General features: G+C 42.1%; 1 protein-coding gene across 13 annotated transcripts in view; it reads right to left on the reverse strand.

The window, feature by feature from the left end:
* The window catches only part of LPP (LIM domain containing preferred translocation partner in lipoma), a 321,092-nt gene that overhangs the window by 107,548 nt on the left and 193,431 nt on the right, over positions 1-20,113 (reverse strand). The gene's annotated exons all lie outside the window — the stretch shown is intronic.

The raw sequence follows: 20,113 nt of genomic DNA on the forward strand, positions 1-20,113 counted from the left end.
AAAATGTCCAAGAGAGTCAAACTTTCCTCAGCATATAAAATTTGTAATTGTGAACCAACAATATTGCAATGGAACTTTCCACTGCAGGATGTGAAGAGAAGAAAGAACGGCTGCTGCACTCAGTGTGGTTGAGCCCACTCCTACCCTCCAAGGCCTGCATCTCTTCCTTCAGCCCCCAGAGATAAACATGCCCTTGTTTCCTTGCTGGAAATTGCTCAGGCTCTATTAGGGGACAAGGGGAAGCTCTTACTTTGACTAGGATGGAGAAATGTGGACAAAATGTCAGCAAGTTGCTTTTTATCTTCAATTTCTTGGACTGCTGCACACTATCAAATGTCTTTTGCTTCCCCAAACCCTACGGTTCCTCTTCAGCTGAGCTGTGAAGTTGTTTCATCAACAAACACAATATAAACTCTCAATGACAAGACTGGAAGATTTACGATTTTTGTCATCTTTAAACAGCTGTCATAAAAAAATATATATAGTGGCAAGTTTCTGAATTCATTTGCTAGAAATTGACACTTATTGATGGCTGCTGCTCAGGGATAACATGGTAACCTGCTATAGTAATGACAAGATAAGAGCTTGCAATAAAACGGGAGTGGAAAAGAACTTTAGGTCAAACACTTTCAAAACTCACATGCGTGAAGTCAAGCATTGAAATGCATCTGTAAACACCAAATCAGAGGTCATCTTTTCAGAACTGCTGTGTCCCTACAGTCCCTAGTGTAGTCAAACGCATTGTGCTATGGAAAAGCATACCTCGGGCTGCTTCTTCAGTAGCCTAAATATAGATGTATATATCTAATGCTGAGGAAAAAAAAATTGGCCTCAAAGGAGAGAAAAAAAAGAGAAGAGAGATTACAAACATGTTACAGCTGTGTCACTGCTGCAGTATCAATCTCTAACTTCACGGTTATCTCTAATGAGAAAGATCTGCTTGCAACTTGTGTTTTAAAATCAGGGTTCAAGGCCAAGATTTTATATCATAGAAAGAAATTCACCATTTGGCAACCAAACTGCAGATTTTGTTCTTAATAAGAACAGAGGAAACAAAGCATCACTGGTCTCAAACCCTCCCAACTCTACTATAGAGCTCCTTGCATCCCATACAGGTCTGCATATCTCGATATCAATCTTGGCACGGGACAAACACCTTGATAGTGCTGGCTGGACAGTGTGTCCCAGAAGAGCCTTGGCTTCCTCATAGCATGACACCAACAGGAACCCAGATGAGAGCTCAGCAAGTGTTCGGCAGCACCAGGCCTCCCTGGAGCAGAGCTGCTCCTGGAGAATACTGGGATCTAGTTCACCAACAAGAGTGGGCTGAGATAGTTACAGTCCCTTGAGGCTTTTACATTTCTAACATTCAGTGAACTGAGGCATCTGGCCGTTCTCTTAAGAATGTATGTTTTTGGCAGACAGACACCCAAATTGCTCCTCTATGCCAACAGGAAAGACTCTTGGCTTATCCTGCTGCTCTCCACGCTGGAGATCAACACAAAGTGCAGCCAGAAGGGCAGACAGCTGCAGGGACCTATTAGTTATATTCCACCGTCACCAGGGAGTTCCCTTATTCCCCCTCCCCACTTCTTTGCACAATCATTGGGTGCACTCACTTTTCCTACAACTATTGGCCAATGTTGCCCCATTTTTTCCATTCTCCTTACTGCTGCAGGGCAGGGCATGAAAGAAATGATGTCCCATCTCTGATGAAGGTCACAGACGAACAGAGCTGGGCTAACGAGGCTCTCCATCTCCAAAGCATCCTGTTTGTAAAGCCACCACAAAGCAAGCAGGACAGAGGCTGCTTAGCTTAGATGCTGTTCTTTGATAGAGAGGAGTTAAGGCTGTTCAAATTTTGTCTTTAGCAGCCTTGTGGCATTTTGAGTACTAAATGCTTCGGTCTGCCCCTAGAACATGACCCAAAGCCCAACGAAAGCCACTGAGCATAAGCCTTGCTGCTTCACTTGCTTGGTCTTTCACCAAACCCTAGAAGCACAACTATCAATACATAACAGCAGCAACGTGGAAGGAGTATCTATGTCTGTGCCAGTTTGGAAAAGACAAAGACTGGCAGGTTTCTCTGGCTATGCCTGAGGTACTGGGAAACAGGTGTCAGCAACAGTTAGTAGCCGGGGGAGAGCCCAGCCATGTCTAGGCTTGGGGCAGGTGGCAGTGGGAGGTTACTGGTACTCATAGATGGATCACAAGGCTCTGCAAGGCACAGCACTTGCGTGCTCTACTATGAGGTCTCTGGCTCATAGCTGCAAATCCCACAGGACTTAAATAAAACGTGGCTCTTAATCAACAGATTGAATGTTGAGAACCTGAGTGCGAGGCAGGTGCCAGAACCCACAGCCAGTGAAAGTTGTTATGCACCAGAACACATGTCCAGACCAGGCTTACAGCCTGAAATGACTGTGACGGGAGCAGCAAGTTTTCTCTTTTTAATGCACTGCTGTTTCCTGCGCCATGCGGTTACAGCAGTGCAGGTGACTGTGCAGCCGAATGGTGACATCAGACACCACAAAGTATAGTTTCTCATGGCTCTTCTCAGAGCCATATAGGTAGAATCTAACCATGGCTTTTGTCATTCTTAATAACCAGTCTTAATTTTAAGAGGATTGCTAAATAAATAAGGTGCAGAAGGAGCAGTAGGACCACCTCTTGCTTCAAGATGTTTCAGACTCTCAAGTTCAGGGCTAGGCTCTAGAACCCAAACCCAAAGTGCAAGTCCTATGCCTGCAAAAACCAGTCTGTAGGCAGTAAGGAACAGTGCTTCATTAAAAAGCAACTCTGCAGGTTGCACATTGCTGTGTTTTGTAGTATGTGAGATTTAAGAACAGTGATAGCTCAGGCTGACATAACCAGTTTGGAAAAGGCAAAAACTGGAAGGTTTCTCGAAGCTTTGACAAAGGAGTTTTGCAGTCATTTCCCTGTGGTTTTTCGTTTCTCAAACACTTAGCAGAGAAGTTGCATGCTAGAGCTCTGTCAAAACCCTTCAGAGTCACTCTACCCTAGTTCCTAACACTGAGCTACCTGAAGTGCTGTCCTAAATAACAATCATTTCCAAGCCTCTTTTGTTTGTGGTAGACATGAAGCCTCAGTATCCTGCTGTCTGTGTCTTTCATCCTCCAGCTTTGCTTTGGACAACAGGGCTTCTGTGCATTTTCAGCCAAGCAGGTGCTTGATCTTCTACATTGGCCAGAGTTTCTGCTTTTTTTCCTGCTAACACCTTCTGCATACTTTTCTTCAAATGGGAACTCCTGTCAGTGGTTCAGAGGGCAACACAGTCACCTCTAGAATGGTTACTGAACCAAGACCTTGCTGTCCTACTAATACTGCTACATTTTATTTCTGACTGTAGCCAAGGATGGCATAAAACTAGAAATGTACAGGCTCTTTTAAAATGCTAGATCTCTCTGCCTTTTAGGTGCTAGAAAATAGAAAAGAGGTAATATTGTTCTTATTCTTCTAAATGTTGCAAGTTCTGTGGACTTTCTCCCATAGCCAGCCCCACAAACAGCAGAAAGGGCTGTTCATGTATGTAGTCAGCTCTGGATAAACTCCAGTCTAGTCATGCATTTCTCAGAGTGAATTTTTCAAAGGAGATGCAGAACAAAGTACTTGACCCCCTTGTGAATATGGCTGCCAGTACTAATGCTGCCTTCCAGCCCAAATTGCAATCATTAACATCCATTACAGGACACCAACTCCTAAGCCCTGGGCACCTCAATACAGCCAAGAGTGGCTTTGGTGCACTCCTATTGAAAGATAGGTGCATGGGCACATCTTCTGAACATTGCAAGTAGGCAAGACAAAAATAACATTCCCTTTCTTGGAACTTGTTTTCAGCAGTTGAACATTTCACAAAGAGAAACTGTTAGAGCAAATACTCAAAAGGTCAAGCACTAAATAAACAGAGAGATAGAGTGATGAAAAGGGTTAGTTGTTATAAATGAAGCTGAGATGATCACAAGTCAAAAAAAAAGCAAAGCAGTAATGAAGACAGAGAGCTATGAGCATGCAAGATCACATGTGAAGATACAAAAAGCAAAAGTTACATTCCCCAGCCTGAGATGTAACATGCCGCAAAGAATCTTCCTTCACTACTCCCTGGGATTCCCAGCTACTTTACAGCTACTGTCACTGACTTGAGGAAGATCAACAAACTGGTTGTGTACCAGGAGTGTGCACCACCTATCTCCACATGAATATTATGCTCACCTAAGGTGAAAACAAATCCAATTTGTACTTCCTACACAAACCTTGTTTTATTTTCGTGCATGAACAGGATTTCCCTCCAAATCAGGTGCACGTTTCTGACACACTATGCCCATAAGATGTGGCATGCAGCTCACATTGGAAGAAATCTCTACAGTCAACCCCCACCACCAAGACGACGACGATGAAAACATTAGGAAAAAAAGATAAAAAATAATGGAAATGTTATGAGCTAAATTCTGCTTAAAGCTTTCCTGTTTTATTGGTGTTTACTTTTGGGACTTGCTTGTTTACCAGTAACATGCCGGTGTTACACTGGATATAGTGTGTACTTTACAGAAAGTACAGAACCATAGAAGCCACAGATCTTGGCTCTGAAGTGAAATTCAGATCTGATTATGTATCCTGCTTTAGGACTGGCTCTCCTTATAATGAGCTGAGCCCCAAACATGAGCATAGTCAAAGTTTGGCTCTATAGTTTGTAGCTTGACCCTAGGTAAACCTCAAACAGGATCATTTGTGGTTCAGAACAAACAAACAAAAAAATCCCTTGATGTTTCTGAGTCATCACATTGCCTTAGTTCAATTTTCAAAGGTAGATTTGCCTCAGTCAATCAGAGAGCTTTTGGTGGGCTCCCTAAGTGCTGCTTGGCTCAAAGGCAACTTGGCATCCTGGACACCATTCGTCCAGAGGGAAGACCTATCGGAGAACAGCCGTATGTTTGTACCATGCAGGACCTCATATGCAAGGCTACAAGCAGCTATTTGCAACTGTTCACAACCAGGCCCCAGCTCGCTAAGAGCAAGGAGAGCACTTCAGACATTCCTGTGAATGTTAAACATTTGCTTAAATGGCAGGATGAGCTCCTCCCTCACACTGTGCCATCTCACACTGTGCAGTACAAGTTGTCCTCCTCCTGTTGGCTCCCATCCACAGCAGTGTAATTAGAGGAGAACTGGTGTGACAAGAGCAAACAAAGTAAATACACATAGATCAACTGCTCCAGCTTCACAAGTGCCAGTTCCAGAACTAGAGAACAAAAGTGCTCAGGAAAGCCAGCAGCTCCTTGGGCACTCAAAAAGGGAAGACTGGGACCTAAACAGCTCATGCACTGATGAGAAAATGAGCAGGTCACTAGAGATGCCAACCTGCATACGTGGCTCCAGTAGATTTCCAAATAACCCAGATAAAGTGAGCCAAGCATCTGTGGATACCCGCGATGGCCTCCTGTAGCACAGGGGACCGCAGGCGCTGCTGAGGAGAACAGGCTGTTGACTTGGGGAGAAAAACATAAAAATAAAAAAGCAAGGACTGTTGGTATTACAGAACAGTGTGCTGAGGAAACAGGAAAGGAAACAGCAATAAACTGCTGGGACCCACTGCTGCAAGAAATAAGCAGGACAAACTCTGCTGGGTCAACAGAGCATCAAATGTGGCAAAGGCCTGGCCCTGTTACCTTGCTGAAACACAAATGGCTGAAGGCCAATCCTGTGAGGAGCCCACTGCTTACAACAGAACAAATTATTTCTTAGATGCTAAGAGAGACGGAGATGTAGGGTGAGGAGGAGTGGACAGGTACATTTATGAACAACATGTGTGTGTGGTGGTGGCAGCAAGAGACGGAGAACAGGGAGCAATTGCACCATGGTTGACTGTGCCTTGAGCTACACACAAAGCCCTTTTAGAGATTGGCTCTTACAGTGCCGTCCACAGTAGCAACATGGGGCACGCTCAGCTGCCAGGCTGCTCTAGTCATTGGTGTACAGAAATTGCTGCACAGAAATTGCTGCATCCTAATAAACAGTATCTTTTGCTAAAGAATGCTAGTGACCTCCATCAACGTCCTTCTCCTTGTGTTCTGAAATGAATTGACAAGGCCAGTGTGCTCTGGCATGCAAACACACACACAGCCATAGTGTTTGCTTTGCTTATTGCCCCGTACCTGCACATCCCACTCAGAGACAACTGTCATTCTGTGGCATCACCTGAAAGACATTGTGAATGCAGCTTCTTGCCCAGCCCCAGCACCCTGAAGCTCCCAGGATAATGCCCAGATATGCTCATTTCCCTCAGAGCCTCTCTGACCATCTAGCGCACCAGGGACACAAAGGAAAACCAAAAGACTCACTGAAACTTGGATCTGTCAGTTTGGATGGCCCCACACAACCACACCCAGACCTGACAAGTGCCTTCACAACTTCTCCTTTTAATAGGAAGCACAGATGACTGCATGTCAAAACCCTGGGCTTCACTTCCCCACTTCAACACCAACTCAGTCAGTCTCTGGACCTGGGCATGTTAATTAACACAAGCATAGCTTGATTCCTCCATCTGTCAGCTATTCAGCTATTTTATAAAAGCATTCTCACTCCTAGTCCTTCATTGCTTGCAGACAGAAACCTTCTTCCCTGCGACCCCACCAGTCACAATGAAGAAAGAATGGGAGCAGATGGAAAACCAGTGTGGGACAGCTCATCTGTGGTAACTCCAAGGGAGAGGGAAGGGAATATATTGCTCAAGCAGTCTAACTTAACTGTACTGGTGAATTCTTTGTTCAGTGCACCAAAGACTGACATTAAGCCATTTGCACTAAACCACAGTTTGGATGAACATTTCTCTTCACCCATGTTCAGCTGAAGTCTGAAAACTGAAGTCCTCAACTTTACAGTACTGTGAACTCACTGGATAAGAGCAGAAATCACAGGTGAACAGCCAACTTTGAGAACAGGGACAGAGCTCTACAAGTGCATTACCCAGCCAGTATGTGCCTAAACATGCATGAATGTATGTGGGTTTTTGAAACCTCGCATTAAAACCCAGGCTCAAAGCATATCAGGCAGTTAATAGAATCACAGAACCATTTGAGTTGGAAGAAACCCTTAAAGGACATCTGGTTCAATCCCTGCAATAAACATGGACACCTACAGCTCCATCAGGTGCTCAAGGCCCCATCCAGTCTGACCTTGGGTGTCTCCAAGGCCAGGGCATCCATCACTTCTCCGGACAGCCTGTGCCAGCACATTATAAACCCTACTATAAAAAACTTCCTCCTTATATCCAAACTAAATCTCTTCTAGTTTGAAACTACTTCTCCTTGTCCTATCACAACAGACCCTGCTAAAGAGTCTGTCTCCTTCTTTCTTATAGCCCCACTCTAGGTACTGAGAGGTCGCTATCAGGTCTTCCTAGAGCCTTCTCTTCTTTGTTATACAGAAAGTAAAATTCAGTTTGCTCAGAATTTCTACTGCAGCCAACATTTTGTCCATTCTCATAAAAGAACTTATCAAGAAGTGTTAAGCATACAAAAGTCCAAAAGCTCCCATGTACCAATATGAATAAGGTACGGATTCCCCTGAAGGTAAGCATAAAGTCACTGTAATACCAGAAATAGGTGCAATGTGTTACATGTTTTGGAAAGGAAGAGAGCCGCCAAGTAAAAAGGCTACACTGTGATTTACTCAGCCTCCTAGTCGTTGTTTGAGCACCTCAGATGACAGAACCTCTGATCCATACTCCCAGCTTAATTAAATCAACACAGTTGCTTCAAAGTTAATACAACTATGCTGACATCACTCTGGCCCAATATATGCATCACAAAATGGTAAACTACGTTGTGTGTTTCCAAGTGCGTTCATAGGATAGATCAAACTCACTGCTAAAATAGCATCCCATGCATGCAATGTATACATGTTTTGCATATATAGCGTTGCATCTACTAAGGCAACTTTGTATGTTTCTTTTTCTGGTTTCTTGTCTCAAATTTGCAAAAGCTGGAAATAATCATAGAATCATTAAGGTTGGAAAAGACCTCTAAAATCATCTAGTTCAACCGTCCACCTACCACCATTACCCATTAACCATGCCCCTAAGTACCACATCTACCTTTTTCCTTAAACACCACCAGTGATGGTGATTCCACAGCCTCCCGTGCCAGTGCATTACCACTCTTCCTATCCACCCTGAACCTCCCCTGGCACAACTTGAGGCCATCACCTTTTGTCCTATCACTGTTGCCTGAGAGCAGAGGCTAATCTAACTCCCACTTTGCCACAACCTCCTTTGAAGGAGAGAGTGATGAAGTCTCTCCTGAGCCTCCTCTTTCCCAGACTAAACAATCGCAGTTCCCTCAGTTGTTCCCCATAAGACTCTTGCTCCAGACTTCACACTCACACACACAGAGATAGCTTAATTTAAGCTGCAAATGTGTTTGTTTTACAGCCTTCTAAAACAGAGTGGGGCACAACACAGCCACCAAATGTCAGATGAGCCATTTAAGAGTGGCTGAACAATCCTGAACACCAGGGCAACAACATTCATCTTCCTCCTCACTTCCCGCATTCCTTGTACCTAGCTTGCATAAAACACATGGATGTGCCAGTAACAGAGAAGCCCAGGAGGCTGGTAGCAGTGCCTGATTTCACTGGCCTTTCCTCCTGCCTGGCAACAAAACAGGAGTGCCAGGCACTTAGGCCATGGTACTGTCTCTTCACCAAAGTCTTCAGGCTCAGACAAGGTCAGAATGCTGTTCCTCAAGGCTAGTGTGTATATATCACATGGTCCAAGAGCTAATTCGTCCTTAAAACTCTATGGCTTGGTTAATTAAATAACTCTCAATCTCTGAGACGACCGTTTTATCTCCCCAGCACAGGTACCTCACTGTCCCTGTGACACTGCATCGGGACATAGACCAGTGGAGGAGAAAACCACGTGGCCACTGCTCATGTGAGCCTGGCACAGCTACTTTCCCTCTGTGAGTATGGGGAAATGACTATAAAAGCAGGATACAGCTATATACCTTACAGAGGCTTTGTGGAGAATTTAGTTAAGATTGATAAGAGGGCTCTGAAAGTATAAAAAAAACTACATAAATGATAAATTTTAACTGTTTTTAATTTGAATACCCACAGTTTTGAGAGGTCTTTTCTTAGTTTCCATACAAAGGTGCAAAAGTATCCTTCACTGCAAATAACCACTCTGCCTGCTGTGAGAGGCTATGCACATGATTCCAATTGCCTTTCACAAAGAAAACAAGAATAACATTTTGCATTTATAGACTTTAAAACTACTTTGCAGACAATCAAGTCTCAAAACCCCCACTGTGATACAGGAGGCAAACATTATACCTGTTTTACACAGGAAACTAAGAGGCAAAAATATTGAACTGCCTTGCCTAAAGTCAGAAATGAGACATTTGAGAATTCAGACACACTAGCGAGGTCTATCCAGACCCACATTTGCTCACTTGCTCTTCTTAACAAACTGTTTACTCTTCCACTTCCATACAGCAAAGTATACTCAATGCACAACACAAGCGGCACCATCGTTTATCTGCATTACCTACACACCCAACTTTCTGTAGGTACCTCTACTGAATGTGCCTGGGATTGCGTTAGGCCACTTATTCAATTTCCTAGCGTGTGAGACAGTAGAAAAGTTGTTGACAACTAAAAGTTAACCAAACATGTATTTTTAGAACCTAAGTCCGACATTCTAGTGTCTGGACTCATAACTACCCATTTCTCTGACATTAAGCTGAGCCACCACATGAGAAAATTGCTAGAATGATAGTATTTCCAGGGCACACTGAGTCACTGTCCGACATCTAAAATGGGAAATAAAATAATTTCTCAGAAATTGTCAGCACAGTGGGAGGCAAAGTTTGCAGGAACTCAGCTTGTATAGAAAAATTCAGGTTTCTACTCCAAAACAGGTCCCTCAGCACTAAGCACACTTTTTTTTTTAATTACCAGATGATAGAAAAACAATTAGGTCCCACGGTGTTATTTCCTGACATTATCTCATATTTAGAACAATTATTAAGCAACTCTAGCAAAATGATAATGGTGATAACCAGGGAGCAGCAGGAGAAGGACCACGCAGACTCAGGAACACACATCCTTTTTCGCTTTGATCTGATCCATCCCAGTGAGGAGCTGAGGTCCCTGTCTGGAGACACTTCTTGTCCTGTCCCTGAAGAAGGATGCTCATGAACCTCATCCCCCTCCACAGCAGGAATTCCCAGCCCTAGCCAGGCCACCTTGGCTTGCCTTCTCACTGGCACATGGGGAATGCTAATGTTGCAGAGTAAGAAAGTCCCTAGAGCAATAGTTCTCTTCCTCTTAATTTGCATATCATTTTTTTTCTTCCCTTGGAAGTGCAGGCCTCCGCATAATGAATTTAAGCTTCTGACAACAGGCTCTCATAGACTGGGAACTACAGCTCTGAAGTAATTTGCTGACACTGAGGGTTTTCAAGGTGAAAGCCACCAGTCTCCTGTGCAGGTACGGGAGAGCCTGTCCTCCTAGGAGATGCCTCTGCAGTCCCAGTGTTAATGATTAGCTCCTAAATGGAAGCAGAAGGGTTGATGAGGGTTTATATGGCTGCATATCCTTCGTATCCTTTTTAAAAGGAGAAACAGATGTTTCCAAAGACCACAAACTTCCACTCTACAAATCTCAGCCTGTTACCTTGAGGCAGAGAGTTCCAAAAACTGAATTAAAAAACAAATTAATTGTTTCGCTGGAAGGTTAAGAAAAGAGCACAAAGTGGAGATTCAGAGGTTGGATGCATTCCCTTAGTCAGCAGTACATCTGTCTGCTCGGAAGGCAGAGAAGGCATGGGAAAACCCTGTCCTGTCACCAATTTCAGCTGGTAATCAGGGGCTTCAAGGCTGCCAACCCAAATGCAGAGGAGCACTGGAAAGCTTTCCCCTCTGTCACTGATGTATTCTTAAGTTTAACCCCCCTCTCATCTGTCTGTGCAGCATGCTCTGGACTTCTCCACTAGCAATAATTTAAATTTATAAACAAACATCAGATGCTACCTGCTCGTGTAATGCCAAAGAAGTTCATTTATCTGGGATGTTTGGTTCTCCCCCACCTTTTCTCATTCATTTTAAATTGATACCATCTTGATTTACAAAAAAAAAAAAAAAAAAGCACTTGAGTGCTGCCTTCAGATATTCATTTGTATGCATCTTTTAACTAACAAAAAACGGAGAAAAAAGTTAATTTTGCTGTAGCATCCCATTGTGATATAAATAAAAATAAAAGGTGCATTCACAGATTTTGAACTTTTTACAGCCACTGCTGCAAAAAGCAATTTTAATTTATAACCACGGAGACTTGCAAAACACGTAACGAAGACATAATAAAATGGAATGTTTATCCTGTGGCTCCCATTAGACCTCTTCCGTTCGATGGTTGTAACTAATGACTTGTTTTTCCACTTTTGTATTGGAAGCCTTATTATTGGGCTGCACAGAGCATACCTTATTTGATTTCCCTAGCAATGCCTGCACCTCTCACTGAAGCCTGCAATTAGATGTTTATAAAATAATATTGAAAAGCTGCATAATCTTGTCTGTGGTCAAAAATTAAAACAACAACAAAAAAAAAGCCAGCGACAAAACAGCCCTGTTGGTATAATATTATACTGAGTACAATAGACTAATGTTCACTCCAGTGCATGTGTCCTTTTGAGTAACCACTTCTATCTGACAACCTTTTTTTGGCAGCAGAACACACTGTACTTTTGGGATAATTGACTGTGGAATATAGTGCTGTTTACTCAAAAGCAGGTCACACAGAACTGAGCTTCCAGTTGTCTTTATCCTTTTACCTTTCTTATCTTCATGCCTGAACACTGAACTTCTTTTAACTACATGTGGTTTTAATTGTTGTACTGTACTTATTCATCAAAAGGTGATCCTGTGGTGAAAGAGTAAAGAAAGGTGGGAAGCTGAATTCAGATTTGAAAACTAGATGTGGAGATATTATTGGTGAGCTATCTGACACAGATACAACCCCAAACATTCATTTCCAACACCCTCTGTTACCTGCAGGGTCACGTTTGCATGCAGCTGCATGTGTAGTTTCCCTATTCTTAAAATTGACAGGATGGTTTCACCCACCACCTGCTCACTGATCTGGAAATTCAACAGTGGCAAAGCCCCCATTTGAAGCCCCTCAAGCCTTAGGAAAATGATGTGGAAACATGTAGAAGTTGTGAGAAATCTAGACCAGGGTAAGTGCAGTTAAGGAAATGGGTTCAGGACAAAGTTTCATCTGAAGTGTTCAAATGAGGCAGTGAAAGAACTGATGTGTTTCTAAAGATTTTCTTGGGATGCAGCCTAAGGGAAAAGAGGTCACAAGCGTTGCTTAACAGGAGAGAGAATGGGCTTTGATGGTGCAAAGGGAACAGAGAGCCTTCTAACACAGGCTGGAGAAGGCGGTGCAAGCACCTCTGATGCAGATCATCAGACAGAGAACCACAGGGATCACACAAGACCTGAAGCTTGCAAAGTACTCATGTAACTTGGCTTTGCGAGAGTACAGATGTCGCGGGACAGTAATTCACAAGAGGCTTCTTCTGTAGCCTAAGACTGGAAAATAGATATTCTGTAGTCTAAGACAGCTTAGATGGAATCTGTCAGTGGCAAACACACAGCAGGAGCTTCCCTGGTCATTTATACAGTTTTTCCTCTGAAAAAGTCGTGAGCTTTCACTTCAAGCTCTCAGAGCAACAAGAGAAAAGGAGGTGATTCACTTAATGAGCGAGCAGCTCTCACAAAGCTGGAGGAAACCCCTGAAAGGAAACATCCTTCAAGTGTTCTAAAATACAAACTAACTAGGAATTAATGGGATGAATATGATTATATCTCATCTGCTCTATTACAGCCCAGGTGTGGTTCCATTTTACTGATGACTCAAGTAATCCTAATACGTCAGTTTAAGTTACTGCCGATTCATTTGAGGAAATTTGTTTAGAAAAGAACTTTAACTGGGGATGAATGATACTGATGTTAATAATTCATCTGTCTGTGCTGGTGCTAAAACACACAGTGGAAAATCCTCGCTAATGCTAGATTGATCAGCTAACACACAGCAGATCCGCTCTCCTAATTTGTTTCACGTAGCTGACTTCAGACAGCACACTGCACTCTGCACTATTTTGAGGTTCCATGTAAAACAAATTCTATTAGCATGGATAAAGAGCAATATGAGTACTACAAGAAAGTAGTTTGCCTGATGTTTTTTTTTTTTTCCCCAAGCAGAGAGAATAGACTGTATTTGGAACAAAAAAAAAAGTGTGATTGGAAAGTTTAGAGCCCTTAAATTAATTCCCTAGATAAAAAGTTGAGGCATCATATTCATAACATCATGTTATGTAACTTGCACTGGAGCCAGGCAGCTACTAAGTGAAATAGTATGAGTTATAAAAGCAAAATATTATTGTGAAAACAATTTTACAACTTCATAATTCACTATTATTTTCATTTAAGAACAAAGCTGTCAGTACAACTGCAAATTCTGCTTTCTGTGCAGGAGTTCTTTCAGCTGGTGATAGGAAAGTTTTTTTTTTCCCCCAGAGGCTGCTATTCCACTTAATATATTGCATTTCTTTATAGTCATACAGAGGTAAATCTTAACAGGACGTCTGTTACGTGGGTGCCTAAGCAAGTTTAATATCAGAACATTTACGATCAATAAATGTAAACATATATTATCAGTTATTTCTTATTACTCTTGGAGGAGGAAATACTACATCAGCACCCAGAATAGACTATTTTCTACTCTTTATAACCAATAATTTATTTTTAAGTAGGAACCCACACGGCTTGCACTTCTCACTAGGCACCGTGATCAGCTCACGGAGGTATTTGGCTCAAGGCTGTGGTTGTCCACAACCACACCTATCAATGGAAAAGTGAATCACCTTTTCAGCTGCGCACAGCTCCCTACACAAAGTTGGTGCTTTGTAACAGACCATTGCTATGATGTGTGCACATTCCATTAGGAACTGGATTAAGACCACAAATATGTTTCGCAGAGCTCAGTAGGAAAATGACATCGGCATGGGCCAATCCATTCCAAATGACTTAACTAAAAATACTCCGTTAGCCAAAGCAACACTATGAACAGAGTAGTTCCTTGTCAGAAACCAGTAATACTGTCAGGTCATTAGCCCTCAGTTTCACACCAATAAAGCAGCCAGAGCTCTTCTTGCCTCAAGCAGAGAAGCTGCCCAGAGACACCGAGATGCTTCCTGTCTACTTCTTCTCCCCAGCTCTCTTTTTTGTTTAGTGCCTAAGCTTGGGTAAATTTCCTTGCTCATTCATGTCCTAGCTTCATCCCCTAGCAATGAACTTGGCAATAACAGAAATTATTTGATAGGAGAACGTCACCATGCATTCAGCATTCTGGCTTTAGAAGAATTGCAATGCAGTTTGACACGAACACACTTTAAAACACCAAAAATCAGCTCCTCCAGTAATCAGTAGTACCATCACACACAACAGCCAGAGTATGCCTGTGAATTAATTAAATTGCACTCACTTTCATGGGTTCTGCTTTTAGAATCGAAAGCTGTAAACCGAAAACAAACCCAACTGTCCTTGCCTCATCAGCTGCAGAGCATGCTGCCCACCAGAGACCAGAGCTCAGATGGCCTCAGGGCTCAAGCAATTACTGCTGCCCAGAAACCAGACGGCCCCCTCAACAGATGTTTCTTCCCACCAATAGGTAAGTATCTGCTGACTATATTTTATGGCCACAGATAAAATATCCTTACCCGTTAGACTGTGACACAACCTGACAGCATCTGTCAATGCAGACACTTGGCTATCAAGAGTTAAACAGCACAGGAACAGAGCCCTTAATTAACTTCAAGGCTGCCCCATTCCTTATCATGTATGGGGGCATTGTCCTCAGCTTATTTTAAGAAGGAGCAAGAAAGAACATCCACGTATTATGTCAAAAGCCTCTTTCTCAATTATTCCTCCTTTATTACAAATCCAATGTGGCTGAACAAAGGCTAAAACTCAAAAACCTGCAAAAAAAAAAAAAGAAGCTGTAAATTTAAATTGGTTTCTCAGTGTATGTTGACTTGACTTACTCCCCTAACTAAATACAGGATTCCTGCTATCTTTAACTTCAAGGTAACTGGCAATTCTGAGTTTCTCTGTGATTCCTAAGAGACAAATCTGATGAATTCATGTCATCAGCCAGTTTTGCTAATAAAAGAAGCGTTTAAATAATAGCAATATAATATAAAGAACCAACTGTAAAGTTCTGAAACAAAAATGGTGAGCATTTTTCTTAGGTGAGAATTGGGTTCTTTCAAAAGTTTAGGCTGTAAGAGAAACTGTGCCAGATTCCTGTAGTAAAGATCAGCAAGCCGTAACAAAATCATCTCTTTGCAACTCTTCCCAACCTGAAAATTCTGAAAAAACTCACAAAGATTCTGGTGCAGAGATTTGTATTATCTTTGAGTGAAAAATACCGTTCTCAATGCCACAGAGTGCCAACAAGTCCCAGCTCTCATCTCCTCCTCTCAGTGTGAGACACCACTGTCTTCTTCCCCTCCTCCTCATTTGAACAGAAGCAACACAACATTTAATTTAATCCACCCAGAAGCAATGACAGAGTCAGCAGCTGATATACAGCTAGTGCTGGTTAGAACTCAGAAATACTGTTTTATGAAGAATGTCAACATTTTGACATTTGTTGCTATTCTCAGGGTAGAACTGCATATTCATCTGGGAAATATAAAATGTCACATTGAAATCGCAAATTCAATCCTGAATTTTGGAATTTCACCTTTTATTTCACTTTACATTATCATTCTGTCTTTTCTTAATGTATTCAGTACCAGACTGCAACATTTTAAATAACTTTTTAATTTGATACGGTTTTGTTTTAACATTGTAAAACTATGGGCAATTACTGGCTTGCATTGACATAAAACCAGCTTGAACCATCATTTCACACTGTCCCTAAATCCTATCCAGTGGAAAGCTATTGACTTGGGCACAGAAATGAGATTTTAGGGGAGAAGATACTCGTGAGGAGGGAGGTGGCAAACACTAAGCCTCCTGCCTTTGTGCACAAGCAAAAAGCTAAGCTAAGGAAGGCTATATCCTGTGACAGCAGGAGGATATCTGGCAGATTGCGTTTACTCATCTGCAGAGAACAAAAAATTCCTAGCCACTAGATTAACAGCAAACAGCAAGAGCATTAGTCTCAGTTCAAACACAAGAGCTGGAGGTATTACTTTATGTGAGTGATGGCAGACGCAAAAATTATTAAACCAGTGCAAGAGAAGTGCATCACTCATAGCAAAGGACACTGTTGAGCACATGTTTCTGAGGCAAAGATGAAACTTCCAAGCAAACATCTCCATCACAGGTATTAAATCAGTGGAAAAACTGACAAAAGCTGTGTAAAATGAGAAAACAGCGAGCCGTCACAGCCTTCTTTTGGGTATTGCAAGTTTCATGAGACCTGTTAATGCTGGTTGCAGTAGGCAGCAAAGAAACACCACCTCCAGCAGCACGGAAACGATGCGGTGGTCAAGGTCTGCTAATCACAAGTGACCACCATCACCTAAGTCATGCCAAAAAGTGTAAGCTGCCTCATTAGCCTTACCTCCCCCCCTCTGCCATAGTTTCTCCTTTTAATTTCCATAGTGCTCACTGAAAGCCGTGCAGAGGGCTGAAAGGCCATTTGAAGTGGTCATCCTGCTCCTCATGCACTACTAGTGCATTAGTCCCTTTGGGAGGGAACATGGTTCCTCAGGACAATTAGTAGATTCAGAAATAGGAAGGAGAATTCATGGGATCCAAGATCTAAGAAGGTCAGACCTCCTGGATGTCTGCAGTGGCCACTCCTCAAATACACCAGGAAATACACCAGGGAGGTCCACAGAACGTTGAGAAATTTTCCATTTCCCATTAAAATCATAAATATCAAAGTCTGAATGCAGAAAAAAAAAAAGCACTCTCAAGCACAAAAATACCCACTAAAGCCAATCATTCTGTCTGAGATGTCATTAGACAAAAATAACAAAGGTTAGGGCTACAGGGGGCTGAGCCTTCATAGACTTGCATGAATGAGCTAGAATGCAAGCTGCAGTGGATGCTAATGAATTCAGTACCCATAGCATGCTTTCTCCTGGTCCATAAAGATATGCAGTAGCATCTCAGAAACACTCCAACATAATATTCAAGTTGGATAATAGGAAAAGCTTCTTCTCCAGAAGCAAGGATGGGCATTGGGCTCAGGCTGTCCAGGGAGGTGGTGGAGTCACCATTCAAGAACTGTGGAGATGTGGCACTGAGGGATGTGGTAATGGGAAATAGTGATAGTGTGTGGACAGTTGGACTAGATGATCTCAGAGGTCTTTTCCAATCTTAACAATTCTATGATAACCAAAACCAGTGAAAGGACCTAGACTTATTGGAAGATATGAAGGGTATTTGGTGATGTGGCCTAATGTGTTGGTTAATGGTAGGAGTTTCTTCAACTGTTTTGGCCACTAGGCAAACCTGCAAAAATCCTCTCCCCATGGCTTTGCCATTTTTTTTTTCCCTGCTGTGGACATCTTTGTGCCAAAAAATCATTATACCTAATGAGTCACTATGGTCTACTGCTTGCTGACTTCTGCCAGAGGTGATGTCAAGAAAGAGCCTTCACACTTCAATTCAATTTGAAAGGACACAGTATCACTGCAAACAGCATGAAGCCAGCCCACTGTATCACAAGTTTCTGTGATGGTTTTGTAACAACTCTGGTACTGTTCAGAGATCCCCACTGTCAGTGACCAAGAAAAGAAAGCTACTGAGATTTCTGGCCAGGAATGCCTTCAAAGTGTATGAAGGTTTGAATGAGGACATGCACTTCACTAGTTCATTTCCTAAATAGAACTTAGGCATTAATGCTAAGTGCAATGCAACAAAGAATTAAATGCAGAGAGGTTTCACATGCACAACTCTCACTCCCATAGTGGCCCAAGGACAGAATGCACCAGAGCTGTCTGTGACTAAAGCTCATTATTCTCAGTGGGCCTTAAGAACCCATAGAGATTATTTGCTGTTCCCATACCAGTCCAGATTTATTTTGGATCAGCAGCGACCTCAACATAATTAGTACACAGTAGAAAGCACAGAGCCACAGTATAGTTGATCTTTTCTAGACAGAACACAAAATATAAATTAAGGTGTTTTTTAATTAGTTGGTTTTTCTTTGTCATTATAAATCCTAAATGAATTGAATGAAAAAATCCTACTCAGTGACAGGTCATGGTTGATGTTAGAATTAAGGCTCATGAATTTCTAATCTGAGACGGATTTAAGATTTCTTTAATATTTTCTGCACAAAATGTATTCAAAATTAAGAATGCATTTTTCTGAATACATTTGGAAACAATTCAGTATTTTAAGATGACTCCATTGCAAGAGGAAAAATATCTAAAAGGTATTCATGCATTTTAAGTGATAACACCTGTTTTTTAAATCATTCTAACTTCTCAGTTCATTGTCCTTAACTGAAAGACCTCAAACCAACCCTGAAAAGGCAAAACAACATATTTTCATGTAGAAAACTGATTCTGATTTTTGTTGTGCTGTAGCCAACAAGTAGATTTACAGCAATAATTCTCCCTATCAGAACTAACAAAGCCTTCCATTTTTTTTTCCCTTTTAAATAATTCCAAAAGTTGATTTTATGAATGAGACTGCAAAGGAAGAGAAGAACGTTCAGTAAAACTGGACAACATTGCTTCACTGGCAAAGCCCACAGTGTTTTATCACCAAGCATGTCCTACCAGACTGCAAGATCATCTTCAATTCTTCACCAATTAAACTGTGCATTTTACAAAGCAGCAATCAAGCAATTTGCACCACCACGTTAGAGAACCATTGTAAGTTCAAAAGGTGAAACAGGCAGTAATGCAGATATTCAGCAGGTTTGAAGAGAACTAAGTTCTGGAGGAATTTATCACCAAGCAGATCATAGTTTGTTTTGCAGAAATGCTTAAGTTATTTTTAGAGAGATACGCACTTATAATTTTATGTGTATTTGCAAATGTCACGTGCACACAAACATACATGTAAATATATATCTATATGTGTACATGAAACCCCAAACTTGAACTAAATTAAATCATCCCTCCAGCTTTGTAATGCAAATGAGACTTGTGCTGTTTGTGGTTCAAGATGATTTGCGTTTCCATAGAGATGCTGACTGAACTAAAGTTCTTAATTTTTTATGTGTATAAGCCTATTTGTATCTATACAAGTCTAACTACATATCTGCTATAGCTCAGCATTTCTTCAGTGACTCCACTGGAAGCACACCAATTTACACCAGTTAAGGCTATGTGCAAATTTCATACCTCTCACTACTTTCTAATCTAAGCTCTGTACCAGGCACCTGCAGAGTTGAGATTATTGCTTTTCTCCTCGCTTCTTGGTAAGGAAAGGAGAAAAACTCATAGACAGTTTTTCAAGGAGTTTTCATTTATTATCCTGCCCTGGCCAGCACTGCATTCATCACCTCCCCACATGGGCTTGGTTCTTGGCCCTCAGGTGCAGCCAAACCCCATCAAATAGAAGGATCACACAAAGCCGAGACACTACAAGCCCCTAGAGCCTCATTTGAGGTGACCACCAGAAGTAACATGGGCCAGCCCATGCTGACATCTGGGCAGAGAAGCCAAGCAATTTAACTTTGTTTGGTATCTCCTTTGGTTTAAAAGGCCCAAACACACATTGAAGTGATTGGATGCCACTTGCCTTGCTGCCACCTGAGAGGGAAATCAGAGCACCCACAGCACTGTGTGAGAATTCATTTCCATGTGGTTTTTCAGTGATAAGTGATTTTTAAACAGTGACGCACAAGAGGTCAGCCTCCGGAATCGCTCTGAACCACAAACAAAAACAGTGCCTTCTGTACCTCCTATCTACATAAGATGAACAAATTCTCCAGTGAGCCAAAGATGCCCATGAGCACTCAGAGGAAACGTTGACTCCCATTTGATCCTGGGAAAGCCCTGAAGGAAAGACCCAAGTGCACTAACACCACAAAGACGTATTCCTGATGATTA

This window comes from Meleagris gallopavo, chromosome 11, assembly GCF_905368555.1.
Source record: "Meleagris gallopavo chromosome 11, MGAL_WU_HG_1.1, whole genome shotgun sequence".
NCBI classification, from domain to species: domain Eukaryota; kingdom Metazoa; phylum Chordata; class Aves; order Galliformes; family Phasianidae; genus Meleagris; species Meleagris gallopavo.